This window comes from Cyprinus carpio, chromosome B22 (assembly GCF_018340385.1).
Source record: "Cyprinus carpio isolate SPL01 chromosome B22, ASM1834038v1, whole genome shotgun sequence".
Lineage (NCBI taxonomy): Eukaryota > Metazoa > Chordata > Actinopteri > Cypriniformes > Cyprinidae > Cyprinus > Cyprinus carpio.
This window is the reverse complement of record NC_056618.1, coordinates 6,599,324-6,624,206: the sequence shown is the minus strand read 5'-3', so window position 1 is coordinate 6,624,206 and position 24,883 is coordinate 6,599,324. Positions and strand designations below refer to the sequence as shown.

At 39.2% G+C, this 24,883-nt stretch overlaps 1 pseudogene; it reads left to right on the top strand.

Moving 5' to 3' along the window:
- Positions 1-8,233: 8,233 nt before the first annotated feature.
- The window catches only part of LOC122141463, a 45,051-nt pseudogene continuing 28,401 nt past the window's right edge, over positions 8,234-24,883 (top strand).

The following is a 24,883-nucleotide window of genomic DNA, read 5'->3' as shown; positions in this document are numbered from 1 at the left end:
AATCCACATAGGTGGTAAGTGTGAATGTAAGACTCTGCACACTTTCTGAAATCCTGTACAGTAAGGGTTACAGGTTCAGCTTCATTCCCTTTCTCTGAGTTGGTTAGACCCTTGTACCTTGGGTTCCACTCAACCAGTGTGTCTCTATTAACACACTTTCAAGCTTCACTCCCCTCAGCATGGAGGGTTATTGTGAGCATGGTGCTTGAGTTCTCTCTCCTTCTGATGAGTTGAATTCCTTGCTCTGTGGGCTGTTCTCGTGGTAATATAGCAGCGCTCCCCTTTACAAAAAAAGAAAAAAGGGTTGCCTATGAGCGCTCTACTCTTTTCCTGAATTTGGAGTTCTCCTCTTACCTGAGAGTTGAGTTCTCTGTTTTCCCAGAGCACCTGGCAACTGCAGTACGCTTACCTTTCTGATTCTAATAGGTTGAGCCCTCTCTCTTGGTGAGAGCTGGGTTTGTGCTCCCTCAGCTAAGTAAATTACTGCTAGCTTTTCCAGCATTGGAACATGTGGTAGGTCGAGCTCCCCTCTCATTTGAGAGCTGGGGGTTTGCCCTTCCCCTCAGCTAGATATTTACTGCTAGCCACTCCAGCTTTATACCATAGATTGAGTTAATGACGAGAGCCCCTTAGAACAGTATCTAAATCCATGTTATGGTACTGTAAATGTGCACGTGAAGTTTTTGCGTACTTTCTAAAATCCACACTGTGGTAATTTTGCATGCTAGTTCTCTGCGTTCTTTTCTAAATCGTGAGGGCTTCTCGCGGTGGCTTCAATCTCCGGTGTTAATTTAATACTCTGAGTGTGGACTCATATAAACTCTGAAGCACTGGGGGATTTTGCTGTGTAGGAATCTGTGTGCAAGACTTAGTATGAATGCTAGGCTCTTGGCCGTATTCCTTTAAAGGAATCTATTCTTGATTCCAAGCCTGGAATCAAGGTGTGTTAAATATATTTTATTTTATTTATTTTTTTTAAAACTTGCTTGTTTCATTTTTATAGGTTTTTAACTTTCCAAAAGCTCTTTATTCTAAAGATGTACTACAAGCTATTGTTCAGCAGGCGTTATGTATTGTAATTTGCTTCAGAGGCATAATATAGCAAGGTGTATTTTTTATTATTTATTTATTTTTTAATCCTTTATTTTACCAGGATAGTCACATTGAGATGAAAAATCTCTTCTTCCAGGGAGTCTGGAAAATGCCAGGACAAAAAGTTTCACAATAAATCAAATAAAAACACAAAAAACAACAAAATTTTGCCCTGCACTCATGTAATAACAAATCCAAAAATACATAAAGTACATGTTTCTTTTAACACTAGAACCGCCAGAGGTCTGTATAACTAAAAGCGCCAGCAGGTAAATTTTGCACACGCACATGAAAAATCGAGTGCAGCATACTGCGTACTCACCACAGTGCATAGAATGATGTGATGACAAATTCAAGCGCACAGCTTCACCTAAATATTTATTAATTTGTTTAGTTATATGATTTATAATTTGAATAAGAGAACAACGGCATTAAACGTTGGGTAATCAAAATATGATTTTATTCATTAGGCTACATCATATATATAGATAGTTATTTATTTATTTATTTTTTCTTCAGGAAATGGCCACACTGGACAGTGGCGAACATTAAACGATATGGCAAGACAAAAATTTAATTAAACCAAAATTTGACCAATTAATGTTAGGCTAAAATATGTAAATATGAAGCATTTGACTCTGTAGATCATAAACTTCTATTGCAGAGGCTAAGTTGTGTACAGTGAAACAGCTCTAAATTGGTTCAGTAATTATAAGAAAGAACTGTGTGTCTCAGCTGTTTGTTTTTTTTTCTTCTTCAACTGAACTAAAAATGACAAAAGGTGTCCCACAGTCTTCTATTTTAGCACCAGTTTTATTTTTCATCTGTATTCATGACCTTGGCTGTGGGATAACCTCAGCTAGAATTCATTTATATGCTGATAACACAATTATTTACAGAATAGCACATTGAAAATCAGCTGATTTTTTTAACTTATTTGCGTAGCTAAAATGGGAGTAAAAGTGAAAAGCTGAGTTGTATAACGTGAAGCAGCTTCCCCATTTTCTTGTTCCGTTGAATTACCATATTAAGAAATAAAAAACAATTAGACGGATCGTTAAATTCTCATTTATCATATTTAAATAGAAGTCACATTTAGAGTTTTTACCAATTTTGTACAGTTGTTTCTTATTGTTCTGTAAATAACCCAGTCCATGTGATTATTTGTTTTCTTTGCTTTAGCCCACACAATAATAAAACATATTATTGCATTGACATAAAAAAGGAAATTCACTTTTGGTACTCAAGTAGGCTGTATTTAAAGGCAAGTACTTCTGTGCATTTACTTAAGTAAAATTCTTTCTTTACAACTTTCACTTTTAATGGAGTAATATTTGACCAGTAGTATCTGTAGTTTCACTCAAGTAATGGAATTGTGTAGTTTGTCCACCTCTGCTTACAACTGCCCAGCAAAATATAAACAATAAAAACATATCCGTCGCATATAAAGCTATAGAGCTCATACTAAAGCGAACTATGTCACGTTAGCATTTATCGTTAACTTCTTAACCTGCCCCCCCTTTTTTAGAGCATTTTCTGCAAAACGACCTACCCAAATAAAAAGAAAAATTAAAATAAGTTAAATGTCTTACCATGCACACGCAAACACAGCAAGAGAAAAATAGAGACATGCATTTTCACTTTTTTGCAAAAAAGATGATTGCAGATTCAAGAAAGTAAAAGTGCTCTGTTCCCCTGCATTAATCCCATCGACAGTGTTTAACTAGTTGAAGTGAAAGTAATTTGGGATGCTCCTTACGCCTTCTTTCGCGACGATGTATGACGGTTTTTTTTTTTTTTTCTGTTTGTACATTGCTGCGTAAATGTTATTTTCTGATGTTAATATATTACATTGCTTTTTCGCAACTCACAGAATGTTTTTAACATTTTTAAAGACCGAATTTCAAAACTGTTAAAGGGATAATTCAGCCAAAAATTTCAGCCAAGTTTCAAACCTGTGCGATTTTCTTTTTTTCTGCTGGATACAAAAAAAGAAACGTATGCGTATTTTCAAGAATGTTAAATATAGGCTACTCAACTTGTTAACAACATTCTTCAAAATAAAACCTGCAGGATTTCTTAAAGATTAAAAGGGCTGTAGGCTGTTTAAATATTTTGCCACTTGCTTGAGCAATATATAAATATAGAATAAAATACATTGAATAATACTTGTTTATAGCCTATTTGTTGCTCTTAAATGTGAATAACTCGTAAATTAGATTCTATAGTGTGCATAAAGAGAATCACAATGTTAAATACACATTTTCAGTAACAAGGTTTGAATTTGAAATAAAAATAATGAATAAATGTAGAGGTGTATACCGCCGCGGATCAGACTACAAACGCGTCTGATGTGAGAGCACTGCTGCAGCTACTGTACACTGCAAACAGATCACGTGCGGAACCGGAATTAGTGCTGTTTGTGTTTAGTCCGGGGTGTCCTATTTTATTAATTGCTTATGTCATGTTGATCAAAATGTATTATAATGGGTCTCTGTTGAATAGTCTCAACCCCCACAACATTTAGGCATTAGTTCATATCATTAGTCTTTGCATGCAAAATGGTTGAACAAGTTGTCATATATACATTTCTATACATTTCTATACATCTAAATCTGTCCTGAATTGGTAAATTGCTCCCAGGTGAATCTTGATTTTCTCTAACGAAGGTGCATCTCATGAACCATCAACTGGCAAGTATATATATTGTGGCGTGGGGAAGAATCACTCGACAAGTTTTGGCTTAGTGCACAACAAAAGGCCCCGGAGGGTGGATTTTATTTACAACAGTGACAGGTGCAGGATGGCAAGCCGGTGCGTGGAGGCTGGTGCTCACGGTGCTCTTCAGTGCTCAATCCAAGTGGTTGTGGGTGTCCAAACGTGCTCCAAAGTGGATGGGCATGGGTGGGTTGTCGGTCACTCGCTGCTTTCTGGAGAGAAATGGGTTAGTGGGTTGTGCATTCAGCTCGAGACCAGTCTCCCCCTGTCTGCTCAGCATCTGCTGCTTAAGAGCTGTGTTCTAACGAGATGCAGCAGTGGCCGATCAGCCGGCGGTGAGGACGTGCAGGTGTATGTCGTTGGTTGTCAGGGCGACGCTGATTCCTCCTAGGACGCTCGTCACAATATATAGCTGGAGCACAACACAATGTTTCAATGTCTGACAATGGAAGGACAAGAAATTGGATAGGGTCTACAGCCAGAAAGAAGAAGAAGAGAAGTGAGGCTGCATGGCGGAGGAGTTAAGAGGAAAAACAGATAAAGAGGCTGAGGACATATGCGTGTCCCTGATGAGAAAAGAGACACACTTGTAGTCCACATTCTCAATCATGGGCTTACAATGGCCGAGGCTGGTCGAAGGGTGCAGCCAAATGTTGGGAGAACAACTGAACAGGTATGTAATCTAACAATAGGCACTGTACTGGAATACTGTATACTTTCTGTAATGCTTCATACAATATTACAGTATTCCACTTGCATTTTACAATATACAGTAAGTATACTTTAAACCGTGACATTTTATTTTACTAAATTTTGTGTTTTGCATTACTATATTTTTTCCACATAGGACTGCAATTCAACTTCACAGGGGTGGCAAAGGGGCCCCATTTCACACCTGAACAGGAGGAGGCTATTTGCACCATGGTTGTAGAAAACTATGCCATAAGACTAAGGGAGATAAAGAGTGCCATTAAAGAGGACAACAACATCTTTGAAAACATCCAAACAGTCAGCATCTCAACCATTGACAGGGTGCTGAAAAGACACCAAATGAATATGGAGCAGCTGTACACTGTTCCATTCGAAAGAAATGGTGAAAGCGTGAAGGAGCTGCGCTACCAGCATGTACAGGTAAAACATGTATGAACATGCAGCAACTGTACCTCACAGTAAACAGTACAACATCGTATAGTGATATACAGTACAGTAAGTGTGACACATTTGCTATGGCTGTAGAAAAGATGCAATATATGATGTATACATTTGATGTAACTGTATCTTGGCCAAAATGAATATGCATGTAATTCATAAAACTCATTTTGTGTCTTCTGGATATAGCGTATACTAGAACTGGAAGAAAGTGAACCACCGCACAGCTTTATCTACATGGATGAGGCTGGCTTCAACCTAATGAAACGCAGAAGGTGTGGTCGAAATATCATCAGCCACAGAGCTACAGTTGATGCCAGGCCAACTGGGCAGGAACATAACAATGGGTGCTGCTATCTCTGAGAATGGTGTGCTAACGCATATAACCATTAATGGGCCATACAGTACAGAGTGTCTTGTCACCTTTTTAGACACTCTCTACAGGGATCTCATTCCTGAACAAGAGAGGGGCCAGATTGGAGATGACCTGCCAAAGTACGTGATAGTTTGGGAAAATGTCAGTTTCCATCACTCTAACATCATCAGGCAATGGTTTGCAGCCCACAACAGGATGCTGATGGAGTTCCTCTCACACTACTCTCCATGCCTTAACCCCATTGAGGAATTTGGATGCAGCGTGTGATGACATCACAGCAGACGCCTGCAGAGGCTGGATAAGACACTCTAAAAGATTCTTTCCATGCTGCATTGTAAGTGGAATTCAAGAATTCTTTCCATGCTGCATTGCAAGAGAAGATATTCATTGTGATGTGGATGTGCACTGTAATTCCTGCAGTACTGCATGTATAGTTTTCCCTAAAAAGACTGTCCTATAATCACATTTCTACTTTTTTTTTTCCCTTTGTGCTATGCAGTACTGTCTTTTCCTTTCTGTATCGCAATGGCATGGTCTGTCAAAAAATTACAGTACAAAAAGTAAAAGCGTTAATGTGAATCCTGTCCAGTCTCTTGCAATCAAACTCCCAAGGAAGAGTCCTGAGGAAAACAGGCCAGGTCCAAACAGGGAGACTTAACGAGGACAAGACCAGGCAGGAGACCAGAAAAGACAGGCCCTGACAGCACAAAGCAAGTCTCCATCAGGGAAGGATGGAATGGTCGAATTAAAAACAAAACAGAACAAACACAACACAAGAAAAACATGACAGAGAGGTATGAAAAAGTAATCCACAAAATAAAATAAAATAAAATAATCCAAAACATTAAATGACTGAGGTAACAAGCTTGGCTTAACTCAAGTAACAAGAAAAGAAAGCTCTAAACCAGGGATAGGCAACTCCGGTCCTGGAGGGCCACTATACTGCAGAGTTTAGCTTCAGCCCTCATAAAAACTCACCTGCCTGTATCTATCTAGTAATCCCGAAAACACTGATTGCCTTGTTCAGGTGTGTTTAATTAGGGTTGGAGCTAAACTCTGCAGGACAGTGGCCCTCCAGGACCGGAGTTGCCTATCCCTGCTCTAAACTCTAAGAACTGACAAAAGCGTAAACTATTTGGTAGAGCAGTAGTAAGCAGCTCATCAAAATACAGAGAAGAGAAACAGAGGTACAAAACAAACTGGCAAAGACATGATGAAAGAGTATTGAATGAAATGTGTTTCTGTTGCTACATGAGAACATCTCAAAACGTCAGTATATTTGACAAATATTGCGTCTAATCCACTTCATCTGTAATAAAGTATGCACACACTGAGCATCACTATTGGAAGCACAAAGTACCTCTGTTTTCAACAAGTCAGCGAGACGGAGGACAGTTAATGTGGGAAGGGCGTAAAAAGTGAAGTGGAATGCAGCCTTGCAGTTGTGGAGGAAGAGTTGAAAATGTGGGCCGCTGTAGTGATTTTCAGATGTTTTCTCATCTGATTTTCAAATGTTTAAGCTTGACATTTAGAATCAGTTATAAATTTAGATTTTACATTCGTGAATAAAATATAAGTAAATGATTTCAGTAAATGAGTCCAGATCCAAATTAGCTAATAGCTGGAAATATAAATTATTTTGTTTTATCCAATTATATATAAACACCTCAATCCAGTGTTTGAATCCACATTAAATCTGAGAAAATCCTTAGCTGGGTGAATATCATCATCATATTAATAATTTTAAAATGCACTTGACGGGTGGATGGGGAAACAGCTTCTGAACCCATTTACTGAATTGCTCCTGAGATGTTGAAAAAAAAAAAAAAAAAAGAGACCAGCATAGCTTTAAATAAAATTAATGTTTAGAATAAATTTCAACCAGATGTGGAGATTTTTTTTTATAAAAAATGGGGTTCAGGGTTTCTTTAAATTGTGTTAATTTTTATTTTGTACTCAAGTAATATGATCCTTTTTACAGTTGTTTCTTTCGTTTCATACCTTTTCATGATCATACATGTGCTTCTAGAAAACACACTGCCAGTATTGAGTGTTCTAAAAACAATCAGGTTACATAGCAATCCTGCAAACACAATTCTTGTTTCATATGTTTAACTTGTAAGAAATAATATATTGTTACTATTCAAACAGTGAAGTCTGCAAATAGAAAGAAGTTACTTAACAACAATGGCTTTACTAAAAATAGTTAAAAGCTTATTTAACATAGTTAGCCTAACAGTTCTATATGTAAAGAAGATCAACTGTGATGTTCATATAGCAAGACAGGATGAACCCCTTCACCTACAAACTGAACATACATCAAACAAATGACCATGCAAGCACTCACACACAAGCTGTCTGTTCATCAGCAGCTCAAACCAGATTTCTAAAGAAACCCGACCGCAGCAGCTTTCAATTTGTCTCAGCAGACGAGCTGCTAGTCCCACACATCAGTAAGACTTGTGTGTAAGCAGACTGTATGGAATATACTGCATGCCATATGCAAAAAGTGAATAATTGCAAAACATCTCAGAACCCAAAAGCTTTATTTTACCATGAAATTTAAGTTGACTGTCCAATGTTCAACAACTACATAATTAACACAGACAGATCTGTAAAAATGATCAATGTTAAATTATCAACAGGTGAAGTATTAAAGGAATATATATATATATATATATATAAATGTTCAACAACTACATAATTAACACAGATGTTTATTTATCAACAGGTGAAGTATTAAAGGAAGCCCACACATACAGAGTGTGTGCATGTGAAGTAGGTGGGTCAAAATCAGCTGTGGGAGAATTCACACACCAGATGAACAGTTTGAGTGTTATCAGCAGATGCAGATCAGACTTTTCACTGAACAACTAAAAAAATGTTTGATACAATCGTTTTGTTCTTTTTCTGTTGGTGTTATCTGATTGGTAAGTTATAAATGCATTTTTATGACTTTATTTTATTTGTATTTCAGAGCAATAAAGCTGCTGCTACTGTTCAAATTAGTTAGAGGATTTGAATTGGCTGCTTTTCACAGATACATCAAATCAAACAGACATCATTATGAGCTCTACTTTGGATTCAGGTTCATCTTTTAGATGTTCCATATATAAAAACAAAAACAGCCTAGATATGTTTATAACCTGATCCTGTTTTTTCATCAGGTGTGTTTAGTGAGTCAGTGTCAGTGATGGAGGGAGATTCTGTCACATTACACACCGATGTTACTGAAATATGTGAAGATCATGAAATACTGTGGACATTTGGAGCTGAAAAGTCTCTGATAGCTCAAATAAATAAAATCAGTAGAACTGCTGGAATCTTCTCCACATTTGATGTTCCTGGCGGGAGATTCAGAAACAGACTAAATCTAGACAAACAGACCGGATCTCTGATCATCACAAACAACAGAAATGAACATGCTGGAGTTTATGAACTACAGATAAATGGAGCAAAACGGTCAACAAAAACATTCAGTCTTTCTGTCTATGGTGAGTAGAGATCATTGGTCCAAGATGTTTTGCATATTCATGTTTTATAAAAGAAGTATTTCAGGTTCACCACAAGTTAGGCTCAATCCATCCATCAAGCATTTGTGGCTTAAGGCTGACAACCTTGAAAAGAACTTGAAACAAAATTAAAAACTTAAATATAAACAGAAAATGTTAACAGTCATATTGTTCACGTCTCGTGGCTGAACTATTGAAACAGTCCATCTTTTAATGTTTACAGATTGGCCCCATTCACTGTCACAGTTTGAGCTTATTTTTTACCAAACCTGGAATATTCCTTTAACTATCTATAAACTGAAATATGTTAATTCTGTAGTTTCTGAAGACTCACTGACTGTCAACACACTACACTGGAAACAGAATTGTTGTGTGGATTTACCCATTAGATTTCTCGTTATTCTTTCATGTTTTCAGCTCGTCTGCCTGTTCCTGTCATCAGCAGTAACTCCTCATAATGTTTTTCATCTTCAACATTATCATATTGTTCACTGCTGTGTTCAGTGGTGAATGTGGATCATGTGACTCTCTCCTGGTACAAAGGAAACAGTTTATTGTCCAGCATCAGTGTGTCTGATCTCAGCATCAGTCTCTCTCTACCTCTGGAGGTGGAATATCAGGATAAAAACACCTACAGCTGTGTGATCAACAATCCCATCAGAAACCAGACTCAACATCTGGACATCAGTGAACTCTGTCACACATGTTCAGGTACTATAGTGGTGAATATTAGTGATGATGTATATACCTGAACCAAAAAATATACCAAAAATAAACCATCACTGAGCGATCTCAGTCTTGTTTGAGGTCAGACTGACTATCTAATTTTCTCCATTACAGATCAGGGCTTACCTTTATTGTACAGCATGTTGATTTCTGTTGCTGATGGATCTCTGTTGATTGTAGCTGCTGTCGTGATGTTCTGCATCTGCAGAAAAACAGGTCAGGAGAGCAATTATTAACTACAAATATTTAATACATTTAATGCATTTGAATCAGAATATATTTTACAGAAAGCACTGTGCGTGTGTGTGTGTGTGTGTGTGTGTGTATGCGTGCATGCGTGTAATTGTATGTGATTGCATTTTTAACTGTTGCAACTTGTCTGCATTAATGTTAAAGCCACCCAGACACAGGAGGAAGACAGAACTGATTCAGCATTGTGTAAACCTACACTATATAAAATGGTGAGATGATTTATGACTGTGTTAGAGTTAGTTAGTCAGAAGCTGCTGTTTGAAGGGGGGGGGGGGTGTTGGTTAAGTATATTTTGCCCAAATTGTATTGTCTTGCACTGACTAATTGTTCACCTCAACACTAGCAATATGTTCTAACAAAGTAGATACGTGCCTATTTTAAAGTTCTAAGGCAACTCAACAGACCCAACATTATGACATTTATTGGTTATATTTTGTTATTTTAGTTTTTTACTACCCTATGGAGCTAAAAATGTAGCTTTTCACCTGAAAAATTTGAGGAGCTCTGACATACAACAAAATAATTTGTTATTTTGTGTCTGTACAGTTGATTTTGTATGGCTGCCTATGTGGGTCAAATTGACCCGTGAACATCACAAACATATACAAATTTATCTATGTACATTTCACAACACATCAACAAAAATAAGAAAATCTAACTTGAAAATATTATGTAGAGTTACCTTAGATTAGAACATTAAAATAGACGGATCAAATTGACCTTGGGGAACAGTACCTACATAACAATTTATTTATTTTTTATCATTTGTATTATGTGTCAGCATGTTGAAACTTTGCATGCATGTTCATGACCCTGAATGAGAAAAAGTCACAAAATGTTAAGAAAAGCAGGATATGTTTAATAGTATTTCAGATAGATTAAAAAATAAATGATAGCTAATTTTTACCATCTTTGGCTGCCAAAATATTTTTCTGTATTGAAATGAGTGGGCAAAAGCTACATTTTTAGCTCCACAGCATAGTAAAAAACTAAAATAACAAAATATAACCAATCAATTTTATTATGCTGGGTCTGTTGAGTTGCCTTAGAAGATTAAAAAACTGACACAGGAACATTTTTTTTGTACCACAATAAACAGTACAACAATTTTTGTGGACATGTCAAAACACATCAGCATGTTGAAACTTTGCATGCATGTTCATAACCTTAAATGAGAAAAAGTCACAAAACCTGGAGACAAAAAAAAAAAAAAAAAAAAAAAAAAAAAAAAAGTTAACTAATAATCAAATCGGGTCAAATTGACCCAAAATAGCACATAAGGGTTATACAAATGGTAATCCATAAACCAAAAAAAAAAAAAAAAACCTACACTTTTACTACAATAAAACCATGGTTTATTTCCATAAGGGGTGGTCTGTGGCCTACTAATTTAAATAATTATTTGTTTAAAATTATATGTGAGCAGTTTTAATTATTAATAATTTGATTTGTTATTCTAAATATACAAAGTCATCCATCAGATTTTCATAGGAAAAAAGGATAAAATGTTGTTGCGCTGCAACACACGTGCAACACATGTTATACCCATGTTATACTGCATCAAGTTTGCTGTTGCTTTTTATGTGAATGGAAGCCATCCTCAGCACAGAAGCTGTCATGACAAACCTTCAACACTTACAATCTGTTTGATCATTTTATATATATATATATATATAAATTTTAAGCCATGTGATGAACTGCTCAATTAACGGCCTTTATAAGCCTATGTTCTGTAATAGCAGTAGCTCTTTGAAAGAAAAATGTGGAATATTTTTTGCACCTATTACATTGATAAATTCTTGTTGTAAAGGTTATTCTTAAATTTAGAAACATGGTCTTCTATTTTCTGTTGTAATACCTGGTTCCTTACTGAGTTTTTTGTTTCCTTGCAGAAATCTAAGAAGGAGGCTGTGTACGAAAATGTGCCCCAGAAAAGATAATGAAATCTGTATCTACCAGAACTGATGTTAGAGCTCATACAGATTCCTAAATGTATCTGTATTATGTTTTCTTGTTACTATGCTCTGCTGGACATTTTGGCAATAGCACAAGCGCACCATTCGTCTCTAGTGTTTAAAGCAGAAACTCGCCTCTCTAAAGACAAGAATTTCTAAACCTTATGTTCATATTGCTAAGGACTAGGCTGCTTAAAACTTTCATGACAATCTTACAGATGGCAGCCATTATGAGATGAGTACCTTTACAAAAATATAATTTACAAAACTTATTTACAAAAATATATACTACCATTTAAAATCATCTTGTTATCATGATGCAATTTCAAAATCCTGTAGAAAACAGTTGAATATTATAATACATATGCATATAACTACATAATAATAACAAATGCATGTTGTTTTACCAGTAAATGGTATATCTATATATTAATATTAATATATAAACATTAAGAAATATTCTTTATAGCAGTGAAATGCTTATTCAAAAGTCAGAAAATATAACTACGATAGAAAAACATATATTTGGCATGTTGTTGCCATTTCTATCCAGTCTTTTTTTTTTTTTTTCAACAAAATGTTACCTTTTAACCTTTTTTTTTGTTTGTTTTTGTAACTATATTTGACTATAATATACAGAAAAAAATTCAGATTTTGGCTGGATTTGAGAAAAACAGAGAAGCGTCCAGAAATCTTGTAAATCAAGTTGCAAAATGTTTATCTTGGAAGAATATCACTGCATGGAGACACAAAGATTTACACACAAATGCGAATTAGATTGATTTATACTAGAATCATTACACTTATTGGTGAAATAATTAGGCTTTGTGGAGTGCAGCAAGCTTTTCAGGTATTTCTTCAGTGAAATAGAGCAGCGTGTCCATCTTCAGACCCTGTCTCTCAGTTCGCTGCAATCCCAGGTTCATGTATTTATTACACTTGTCATATACAGGCCAGTGCACAAGACTGGGATCATTTGTAGAACTGTGGAAATGAAATAATTATTTAAGGAATAAAAGGTCATCAGTAACAGATCCTAATTTACTGTCCAGCAACTGATGCACAACTCACAGCATGAATAAAGTTAGCCCAGTACCCAATGGCAGTTCTGCATATCTGGTTTTCCTCTTCAGTAGGTGTACCTGTCGAGTGATGATATCCATTACCAAAGAGTTGATATCAATAAATACATCACCACTTTACTATTTTCATTTCTGTTTTCAATCTTTTGAAGTTTCAAACCATTATATCCCTACCCCATAGAAATTTGTCCAGTATAAATGGCCAGTATCATAATAATTTTCCAGGATAAACAAGTTCTTAGATTTGCATACCTACTTTGATATGCCATCTCAAAAGCAGGCCCCCAAAACAAATCTAAATATCATCAGCATGGGCAGCTTTCACAAAGCTGGGTCTGAGATCTTTGAATATACTTGGCCGGTGCTGGAACTCATGCATATACACAGGCACACCCACATCTGTGAAATTAGAATGTAGATTCATGGAAAGTAATAAAGCAAGTCAACAGTCAAACATAACTGAAGGTACCAACCTCTGTGGTAAGATGCAACAGTAATTAGTCTTTTGGCAGATGGTGCCGCACATGGGCAGACCCGGTGCTTGGCTAGTTGTTCCTGTTTTTTTTTTTCTCCAACACAACCAGTTTTACCAGGGATGAACTGCTGAACATTTGATCAAAACACACCACTAAATCTTCTACTGGTTTTCACTATTCAGACATTTTGCTGAAAATTGTAGTTGGCAGTGCTTTTCAGATGCTTCAGGATATACAGATAGGGGAAGCGAGCTGGCATGCTCATTAAGCTTAGACAGTGCAGATTTCAAAACAGCGCTGCCTAGCATTCAACTGGTGAATATCCATTCTCTATCCAACAAAATGGACAAACTCCTTCTGTTCTCCTGGAAATATAAGGATTTTTCAAACTCGGCTGCCCTGTTTCAAGGAAACCTGGCTGAATGACGCCATCCCAGAGAGCACGCTTCATCTGCAAGGCTTTCAGCAGTTCAGAGTGGACCGCGGCGCAGAATCAACAGGGAAATTGTTCGGCAGCGGGACATGCTTTTACATTAGTGAAAGTTGGTGTACAGTCAAGGAACATATGCTGTACCAATCTAAAAGTGATTTTCATTAACTATAAGCCCTTCTATTCACTGCGGAAGTTCTGCTCATTCATTCTCATAGGTAATTACATTCCTCCGTAAGCACACATAAGCCTGGCTTTACAGATACTTGCTGATCAAATCACAGACACAGAACAACAACACCCAGACTCTGTTATAATCATTCTTGCGGATAATAACACAAATCTCTCCCGAAAACTGCCAAAATACAGTCAAGGCCAAAAATATTGGCCTCCTTGGTAAATATGATCAAAAAAGGATGTGAAAATTCATCTGCATTGTTAATCCTTTTGGTCTTTTATTAAAAAAATTCACACAAATGTATCCTTTCATTGGATAATAAGAATTTAAAATGGGGGGAAATATCATTATGAAATAAATGTTTTTCTCTAATACACATTGGCCACAATTAATAGCCCCCCTTTATTCAATTCTTTTTGAAACCTCCATTTGCCAGTTTAACAGCTCTAAATTTTCTCCTATAATGCATGATTCCCTTTAGATTCCCATCTCCATGTTCGTGCTTCTCCTCTTCTTTCACTCCTTTCATTTTCCGTAGGGTTTAGGTCAGAGGACTGGAATGGCTATAGCAGAAGCTTGGTTTTGAGCTCAGTGACCCATTATAAGATTTCGAACAGAGTCACTTATTGATTTTTTATCTGTTGGTATTTGATATAATCCATGATGCCATGTATCTAAACAATATGTCCAGGACCTCCAGCAGAAATATAGGCCCACAACATCAAAAATACAGCAGAATATTTCATTGTACACATGGGGGTATTTTTTTCTCTGTGTTCACCAAACCCATCTCTGAGTGGTTTGCTGCTAAAAAGCTTATTTTTTAGTTTCATCTTCATCTGATCAAGCCATTCCCATTTAAAGTTCCAGTCATGGCTGATAACTGAATATTCTTTAGTTTGTTTTTGAATGAGCTAGAATAATTTTTCTTGTAACCCTACCAAAAAACATGTGTTGATGTAGGTTCTGTTTGACAATTTTTTTAAAGGTTTTCTGAACCAGAGACTCAACTATTTTCTGCAATTCTCCAGCTGTGACCCTTGGAGAGTCTTTAGCTACTCAAACTCTCCTTCTCACGCCACATTAGGATGATATAGACACACGTCCTCTTCCAGGCAGTTTTGTAACATTTTCTGTTGGTTGGAAATTCTTAATTATTGCCCTGATGCTGGAAATGGGAATTTTAACTGCTCTAGCTCAAGGCTCTTGATCAATTTGTGATTTTCAATTTTGTTTTGTTGAATTTTATTTTTATGAACATTAGAAATATATTCTTTGGTTTTTCTCATTGTGTACAAAATTCCCTGCCTCACGCATGCGCGAGTCAGCACATCATTGTGAGTGGCAGTTCTAGAACTTACACATTGCCAGAATTTGCTGAGTGGCTGGAAAGGAAGTCCCAGGCCATTCAGATATCTCGACGGGTGACATGGCCAGTGCAACCAGAACCCTTTCGGCAAGAACAGAAATTCCTTCCTCACTCTAAAGCCAAGTCAGCCACAAATTCTCACAGGCAGTGAACAACCTCAAGCCATCAATTTGCCCTCTAGCTCATCCACAGGCTCTAAAATGGCAGCTACAGCTAGAAAGCAAGATCGCTTTAAGCTCTTTTGTCCCTTATGCAACAACCATGAACATTACCTCAATGCTTGTGCAGCTTTTTGCAGGTTGAACCACACTCAAAGAGGAAGCTGGGTAAAGGACCACAATAAATGCTGGAGGTGTGGACGAGGTCACAAACCAGACAGCTGTACTCTTAAGAGAACGTGTTCTACATGCGGGGGACTCCACCTGCCCGTTCTACATGAAGTTGTAGTTGCTGTGGAGAATCAGAGCATACTAATGGTGAGCACAACCAATTCTCAAGTTTACTTGGATCAAACCAGTCACTCAGGCAGAGTCATGCTGAAAGTAGTCCCAGTGAGACTCATGCAGTGTTGGACGATGGGTCTGAAAAAACAATCATACTACATGCAGCAGCTAAACATCTGCATTTAGAAGGACCTGAGGAATAAGACACGACCTTGTTCACCTGAGAGGTATCACCGTCTCCTTTGAGGTATCAGCTCTGTCACACCTTAATGTAAAACACCAGATTCAGAACGCTTTCACAGCTGCAGATCTTAATCTTGCTGAGCAGTCTTATCCAGTAGACACACTGAAGAGGAGATATTGACACCTCAGGGACATTCCTTTACAAAGCTTCACCAAAGTACAGCCTCTGCTGCTCATAGGATCAGATTATCCGCAGCTGATCACACCATACTGCCCAATTCGTATGGGTCTGCTTGGTAGCCCTATAGCAGTACACACGCTGCTTGGTTGGACAGTTCAAGGACCAACAACCTTTTTCCAGCAACCCTCAAACATAAGCTCATGCCTTCACACCACATTCCTTTCACCTACACAAGAGTTTACGTCAACATGTTGAGTGATTGTGGCAGCTTGACATACTGCCATCAAGAAACGAAAAAGAAGTAATCCGTTCCAAACAAGATACAGCTGCACTTGCCATGTTGGAACAGAAAACGGTTACAAGTTACAGTTGATGGTGTAAATCGCTACGCTACTCCGCTGCTGCGAAAAGTGGATGGACCCAAATTTCAGGCATCACCAAATGCTGTCATGGCTCTTTTAAGAGCCACAGAACGCCCGCTTGATTAAGGACACAAACCTGGCAAATGTGTATAACAAAGAGATACACAAACTTTGAAGAGGCTGGCTATGCAGTTCCGGATAAACCAGTGCAGGGAAGCAGCCAATTCCATTGAGTCATGGTTTGTTCCTACCACATTGTGCACCACAATGGCAAAGTCTGTGTGGCGTTTTAATTGCTCTTTCAGCCATCTGCAGAGAAACCTAAATGACAATCTACTTCCCTGGTCGCCTGCCCTTGGTCCACCACTGCTGGGAGTCCTGCATAGATTCAGTACAGTATGCTGTCCGCCATAAGTGGGAGACATACAAGCCATGTTCATCACCAGATCAGACTGCCACCTGAAGATCAGCCACTGCTCTTAATCTTTCTTTGGAAGGACATTGAAAGGGAGCCGCACACCCTGACATCTATGACATGAGGAGTATTACCATTTGGGACCACATGTAGTCCATGCTGCGCCACATATGCTCTCCAGAGGCATGTTGAGAGACAACACTGAGGGCGAATGAAGAGGTAGTTGAGTCTATCCAGCAGTCTTTCTATGTGGACAACTGCTTACAGTCACTTCAGGTGTCAGCATCAGGCTAAGAAACTCATTGACAAAATGAGAACATTGTTGACTACTGGTGGTTTTTGACATAGGGCAGTGGGCAATGTAGCCGCACTGGGTAGTACAATTACGTTAGCGTCAAATGATATATAGGGAATTTTAATAATTAAGTAGGAATATGATTAATATATATATCGCATGTAACAGTTACAATTAAAATTATTGAAGAGTGAAAAATAGGTCAATTGTATATATCAATAACTCATTACAAGGCAACTGTAATTTACTCATTAATATGTCAATATTCCATTCTTCATATCAATTAACGTGATATCTTTTACTGGGAATTAATGCAAATCAAACAGTGGTTTGTCCCGCCGCCCAGCAAACGGCCGTAAGATTAACTTATCAACTTTCAATAAAGTTATCACGTCTTATACTTCCAGGAAAAAATAGTTTCTGGCCATGAAACCATTCTCCTGTCCTTATAAAATTTAGGTTACTGTAAAAGTCACAAAATAAGCTTTGTAGCTAAGATCAAAATTTCATTGACTTCGGAATGTGAGCATTTAGACAGAAGCAATCATGAATATATTGGCTTTTTTGAATAATTGAACTAATAATACATTCAAACTATGATTTCACACAGAGTAAATATGCGTATAACAATACAAACAGTAAAAAAACAAATACAATACAAAACGAATAACAAAAATGAGAGAGAGAGAGAGAGAGAGAGATTGAGTGAAAGGGTGAGCGCGAGAAGGTGAGGAGAGAGATATGGCAGAAGGCATGCCGAATGACGCCCATATGGGTGAAAGCACATATAGTAACCTTTTGAAAGACAACAAGGAATCAGATCTCATTGAAAAAGGAATAGACAACCGTAAGCAGCGTTTAAATCTCTATAGGAAATAATACTGCATGTGGATATCTTTGTGCCTGCTAAAGACCAGCGTTGCGTGTGTCGTTCTTTTGGAGTGGGCGTGTTGCTCTCGTGTCTTCGGGGCGAGCAGACTCGCGCAAAGTTTCAAAGGATTCATAACGTTGGAGTTACCAAAGAAATGATTAGAGTCGTCTCCCTCGTGTAGGGAGAGGCGAATAAAACTTAGTAAAGAAAAGAAAAGAAAAACCGGAAATGATGAAGCTCCCTAAGTGGAGCCATCGCGACAGAGTTCTCTCCGTGAGCGAAGTTTCGTTGTCTCTCTGGGGAGACACCCCACTCGAGTGAGTTATGGTGTTGTCAGAATGCAGCAGATATATTTCAGCAAGATGGTAATTCCAGAATAATACCTTTACTGTAATTTCCTATGTATGACTGGTTCGTCTAAAGCAGACGGTGTAAACAGATACCAAGAATGACAGTAAAGGTAGGAGAAACATAAAGTTACATTCATATGCGAATTTTACACACATTAAAGTTTGATTAACACCCCGATAAAAATGCAGATACTCCAATTGTGATAGGACGACAATCTAAGTACAAAAAGGAAATCAGTCCAATACATTTAGAATATATTACTTTCCTTGTTTCTTACAAGAATTTCCTAGACGAGAGGGCTTTTTCTGTTTATCCCAGTTAAGAAAGTTTACGACCTGGTCAGGAAATTTAAAACCCAGCCATGCTGGCACAAGGCCGGTCATTTCAGCTTGCAGAGAGTTTGATTAACTGCATGATGTTCAGGGGCTAAAAGCTTTGGGTTTTAGCCAAGGAATGCGGCATTGGTTTTAGCTTCAACGAGTCTGATTCATTAATCAGAGAACCAATGAATGAATGAAATTGCTCAATACGCTACATGGTAAGCAATGTTCTGTGATGTGATTTGTCAGACGCTATCCTCGCGAAAGAAAAATCAGAGGGCTGTGAACTGTGGTTTGTCAGCAAATAAAACTCGGTCGCAAGGACTCCTCAGCACGTAGACTGATGTGGCACTGTTCACAAGCCACTTGCAGTGACAAACACAGACTGTCTTACAAATGGTGAAAACCTCAATGAGCATTGTTTATCGCATACTAGCAAGCCAGTATGATCCACTGGATACATCATCCCTTTACTACAAGGGCCAAAAATTCTGGTTAAAACACTTATGGAAGACGGTTGGAAGTGGGATGAACCTTCACAAGCTGACTCCTTTCAGAATGGCAGGCCATGGGTAAGAAGATCTTCCCAAACCGTACAAAGAATAACAATACCTAGGTGTAACACACCCAGATGCAACAGCACCTCTATACTCGCGGATTATACCTGTCTTCGTTTATTGCTTCAGAGAAAGCATGGCTCTGTGGCATATTTACGGGTAGAAAACAGCTGACTACATCCAAGTGCCGGCTAATCATGGCGAGGTCACTGCGTGGCACCTAAGAAGCAACTCTCTGTGCCACGCAATTGAAACTCCTGTGCAGCATTGTCTGGGGCTCAAGCTTGACCAAAACACTGAATTACTATCAAGATCAGACAGACCGTCAGTGTGTCAGGTTTTCTAACCACCAGTGTTACACTGGAAAAGTCTGAGTCCTGCAAGATAAAAGTGTTCATAGGCACACGAATTGCAGCGATTCAAGACCTCGTTGGATGTGAAAACTGGCTATGTGGATTCAGACAAGGCCCAGATCATTCCGCTTGCATAGAGTTTTGATTTACCTGCATGGAGTTCAGGGGCTAAAAGCCTTGGGTTTTAGCCAAGGAATGTGCATTGTTTTAGATTCAAGATTGTCATGATTCATTATTCGAGAACCAATGAACGAATGAACTGCTCTGTACGCTACAGTAAAGCAATGTTACTGATGTGATTTGTCTCACCTAGTCCTCGCGAAGCAAACATCATGAGGGCTGTGGAACTAGTGGTTGTGAGCAAATATAAAACTGGTGTCCGCAAGGAATCAGCACTTAAAGACTGATGTGTCTAATGTTTCACAAGACACTTTCAGTGACCAAACACAGACCTGTCGTCTAACAAAGGGTGTCGGGAAACCTCAATGAGACACTGTTTATTCGCGATCCATAGCAAGCCAGTATGAGCCACTCGGATGACATCATCCCCTTTTACTACACAAGGCCAAAAATTTCGGGTTCAAAACACTATGAAGAAAGAGGGTTGGAAGATGGGATTAACGCTCTACCAGCTGACCTCCTTTCAGAATGGCAGTACATGGGGAAGAAGAGCTTTCCAAACCTACAAGCATAAACAATACCGTACGGGGTAACACACCACAGATGCAACAGCACCTCCTATTACCTCGTCGATATACCTGTCTTCTGTTTATGCTTCAGAGAAAAGCATATATGGCTCTGTGGCAATCTTTTTACGGGTAGAAAACAGATGACCTACATCCAAGTTGCCGCTCATCATGGCGAGGTTCCCGAGTGGCACCTAAGAAGCAATTCTCTGTGCCACGCCTTGAACTTTGTGCAGCATTGGTCTGGGGCTCAGCTTGGCCAAAACACTTGGAAACTTTACTCTCAACATCAGACCAGACAGATCATGTGAGCAGACTCAACCAACCACCGTGGTTACACTGGATACAGTCTGAGGTCAGCAACTACAAAGTGTTCATGGCACAGAGAGACGAATTGCAGAGATTCAAGAACTCTCGTTGGATTGTGAAAACTGGCAACTCATGGTGGATTCAGACAACATATACCTTGGGGCGGAACGATTATAACCCGGGTCTCCAGACCACATGAGCCAATCCACCACCCTCAGTGGGCCAGTTGAAGTACTCAGACGAAAGTCGCACAATCCACATTTTGCGGGGTAATGTCCCTCAATCAGTCATGACCTCGTTACCTAATGTAGATGATGCAAATCATGGGACGACCTTATCATGACCACATATAAGTCTCTGCATGTGCTTGCACGCACCCCCTATGTCCTGCCACAGAACGCATAGAGACTTGAAACCGGCTTGTAGTCCAGAAGTGACAACCCAGACTGGAAATTATTCTGACGAAGTTCATGCCCGTTCAAAGCCAACAAAACTGTGCATGATCAAGGGGGGGGGGACCGTCGATTAAGTTCCCTATGCTCCAATATTAGAAGCCCTGATCTGGGGCCGGATTAGAGGTTGTTGGTAGATTACGCCAAGCTAGCAACACGAACCAGCGGAGGCATTCATCACCCTATTGTGCTGGGCACCGGGGGAAACCACCCAATAACCAAACTGTTAATCCAAGATTTTTGATACCCGCAAGGGCTGATGCATGCAGGTCCTTGTATAAGAGTCCTTGCTGAGTTTTAAAGACGAAACCTAATGGTTGTTTGCGCTCACGATGTGTTCAAAAAGGCAAAAAAATGGTTTGGTGGCACGCCTGTTTATACCTAGAATGGTCCCAGACATTAGCCAGCTTCTCGTCCTGAGGATTAATCAGCCCCGTCATTCTGGTCGACCAGGCTCTCATTCTTGGTCCCTACCATAATCACGAAATTGCAGAATGGCAATGAAAGAGAGATGGGACATAATAGTTTAAATTGTCAAATGTCACGCTACAGGTGTGTACTATCTCGACTTGCTATGCAGCATTGGATGCAGATTCCTTTTTATTAGCCCTCAGACACTCATGAGCAAGAAGGGAAAGCCCTTTGAACGTTATCTGCAACAGAGTCAAACCAACTGTCAGAAAGGTGGGCGAGCGTGTGCGCGTCCTCTGAAGCTTTTGTCGGAAATGGAAAAAACCATCGCTGGGTATCCGAGAGCAGGTAGCCAATGCCAAAAAACTTCCTTCATATTCAATGTAACCCACTCAGAGCGGACGAAAGGCAAGGAGGGAAGCCGTCACTTTGGAGTAGTATTGACGAGAGAAATTAAAATCTTGCAAAGGCTTCCCTTCCCCAAGTTTGTTCTGAAAGATCACAAACCTTCTCAGAGGAAGTCCTGAGTACAGGTGTTGATTCGAGGTTGAGGGTATCTTAAACATCGAAGCCCCTGGGGTATGTATCATCTGGATATAGCGGATCCGGACCCGATTACCTCCCAATTTGCTTGCTTATTGGGCGTGCGGGAATGCTATCCCTACCAGTCCTCAGGCTGTCTATGGACCCAATAAATCTGCTTTGGACGGGGCGTCGCTATAGACAACAGCCAAGTGTATCGCCAAATCACGTTCTGGACCCAGTTCCCTCAGTAAACTACCTACCAAGGTCTTTAGCTCTCGACAGAACAGGGCAGAACATCACACCAAACCTATGCAGTTTGATCAGGTTGTACTGATTGCAGATACCCAACTTCCCAGATCCCAATGGCCTGTTCAGGTAAGGTAACCAGAGGAGTCGCAGAAATTACCTCAGTGTATGATGAGTGACATCAGATCACGAGCGTGCAAGAAGTGTGACTTAGAAGGACAAACACATACACCCTGCCGCTGTTGCTAAACCTGATTTGTGCTTACCAGAGGATCAGCCATGAGAAATTTAGTTTGTCAGCACCAGTTGGTGACGAAGCTTGAGGACATTTTGTGTTGGTAGGAGTTAGCAAGATCCTTTGGCCGTTTTGATAAGAGATGGTTGTGTGGGGCGGCTCTCTGTAACAAAATTCCCTGCCTCCATAAAACAGACAAACAAAAAAAAAAAAAGATGAAAAACAACAACAAAAAACTGGTTGCGTGAGTCGAAAACAATTAGAAACATACCAACAAAGAATTGTCTGTGCAGTCCAGATGCCCGCAAAAAAAGACGTTTTTCAGTTTGGCCAAAATCCAGCATAGTAGGTAACTTGATTACAGAGTTTCCCTGCGTCTTTAGTTCCTTAAAGTCCTGTTTTTTCCTATTGTGTGGGTATTGGGCTGTGCGTTAATAACCTCTCGTGTACGTATATAATATTATATATTAACAAGTATAGATGTGTTTGTAGAGTGGGGTGGAGTCGAGGTAGCGTAATTCAGTTTAGTTGGTGTTACCATCAGGAAAATGAATTTGCATCTGTATATAACCAATAGACGCTAATCATACACAGGGTATTTCGAACGAATCATTTCATGTATTTTGCAATCAAAGAGGGCAGTATTATTGGTATTAATGCGCCGTTGCTTTGTCATGTGTGGTCCCATGTAAATTATTTATTCAGTCTCTTGACCAGCATTTTATAAGTGATTGTAACAATGAGCACACGGGAGCGGCTAGAACAAAGCGTGCAGACACACAGTGTATAATTTGACACCACATGTTAAGCATCAGCATGTCCAGTCTGTGTAATAAAGCTGCATTTAGTGCTCATATGGTTAAAATGTAAGCTCTTGGTTTAGTTTTGTTTACTATTGCCCCTCAGACAATTATAGGTAGCTCTATATAGAGTATTCTATAAGCCTATATTAGTTTTATCTTTGCATCTGTCATTTCTCCTTTCATATTATTAACATGTATATTTATCATCTTCATTTGTTCTCTGACAGAAAACCACATTTCGTGCATATTCACGGACACAAATAAACATTTGAGACTGGACATGTTCACTCTGGTTTAGTAGCTGCAGTTCTTTCTAACCGGAGAAATAGGCCAGTTGAGTTCCAAACCATCCAACTGCGCACAGATTATCCCAACACATTGTGATGGATGATTAAGGGACATTTGGGCTTTGTTTTCCTCCATCTTTATATTCTGTGAAACAGAAAAGCCAGAGCTGCGGATGATTTCATGTTTCATAATTCATAGCTGGAGTGCTCAAATTGTGAATATGATAGGGAATATACTTCAGAGAATTTTACTCATGAAGAATTTATAGTGTGGGGGGCCAATACTTTCAAATTCAATATTTTTATAAAAGTTCCCAAACACAAAACCACTATTATATTTTAATGACATAGGCCTGTGCGGAGCTAAACTCGAGATGAGAATTATGACAGATAAAAATATGTTAATCAAATAAATACATGATTGTGATAGAGGAATAAGAATCTGATATCGTATTTCTTCAAGCGGTTTATTTTATCATGTTTAAGTATGGTAACGGTAATGGCTAGCGTGCATTTCTTTGAATCACTTATAAATATTTCCTGACGACTTGTATGGTGATTATTATCCCCATCGGAATCAAGTTATTTCAAACACTCGCTGCTGACTGAAAGTGAGCCATTTTTTGAGCTCGTTATTTGGAAAAGTCTTTAATGCTGGTTTAGCTGTTAGCTTTATGAAATATCCGCGGCGCTGGACGCTCTCACAGACGCGGAATAGAGAAATCCTTCTTTGTTCTATAACCACTCCTCTAGCCCCAGCTGGCAGCTTTGGGCCCAAGGTTTTCATTGGGCCAAAAAACCCAGGCTGCTGGCCCCGGGGAAGCACCGACGAGGCAACGGATCAAGCACCGGAAGTGACAGGTGGAATGCGAGCTGGGGGCCCATGGCAACGCACTAGCATGCCCGCTTTTGGCCCGACAGTGGAAATGCCGGCTATGATGCTCTCCAGGAACGCGGAGAAACTCCTTCTTTGTTCATAACCCACTCCTACTAGCCCCAGCTGAGTCCCGCTTTGGCCCAAGTTTTTTTTCATTGGGCCAAAAAACAGGCCGTGGCCCCTGAGGAAAGCACCGACGAGGCTCCTTACGATCAAGCACCGGAAGTGGAGTTTGACAGTGGAAATGCGACTGGCCATGGCACACCACATAGGCATACCCGCTTTTGGCCCGACAGGGAATGAAAATGCGGGCTATTGACACGGACTTTTTTCAGTGTGGAAAAAGGTCTGAAAGCCATCACCAACTTACAAGATACCATGCCCCAGCACTGAGGTTGAAACAAGG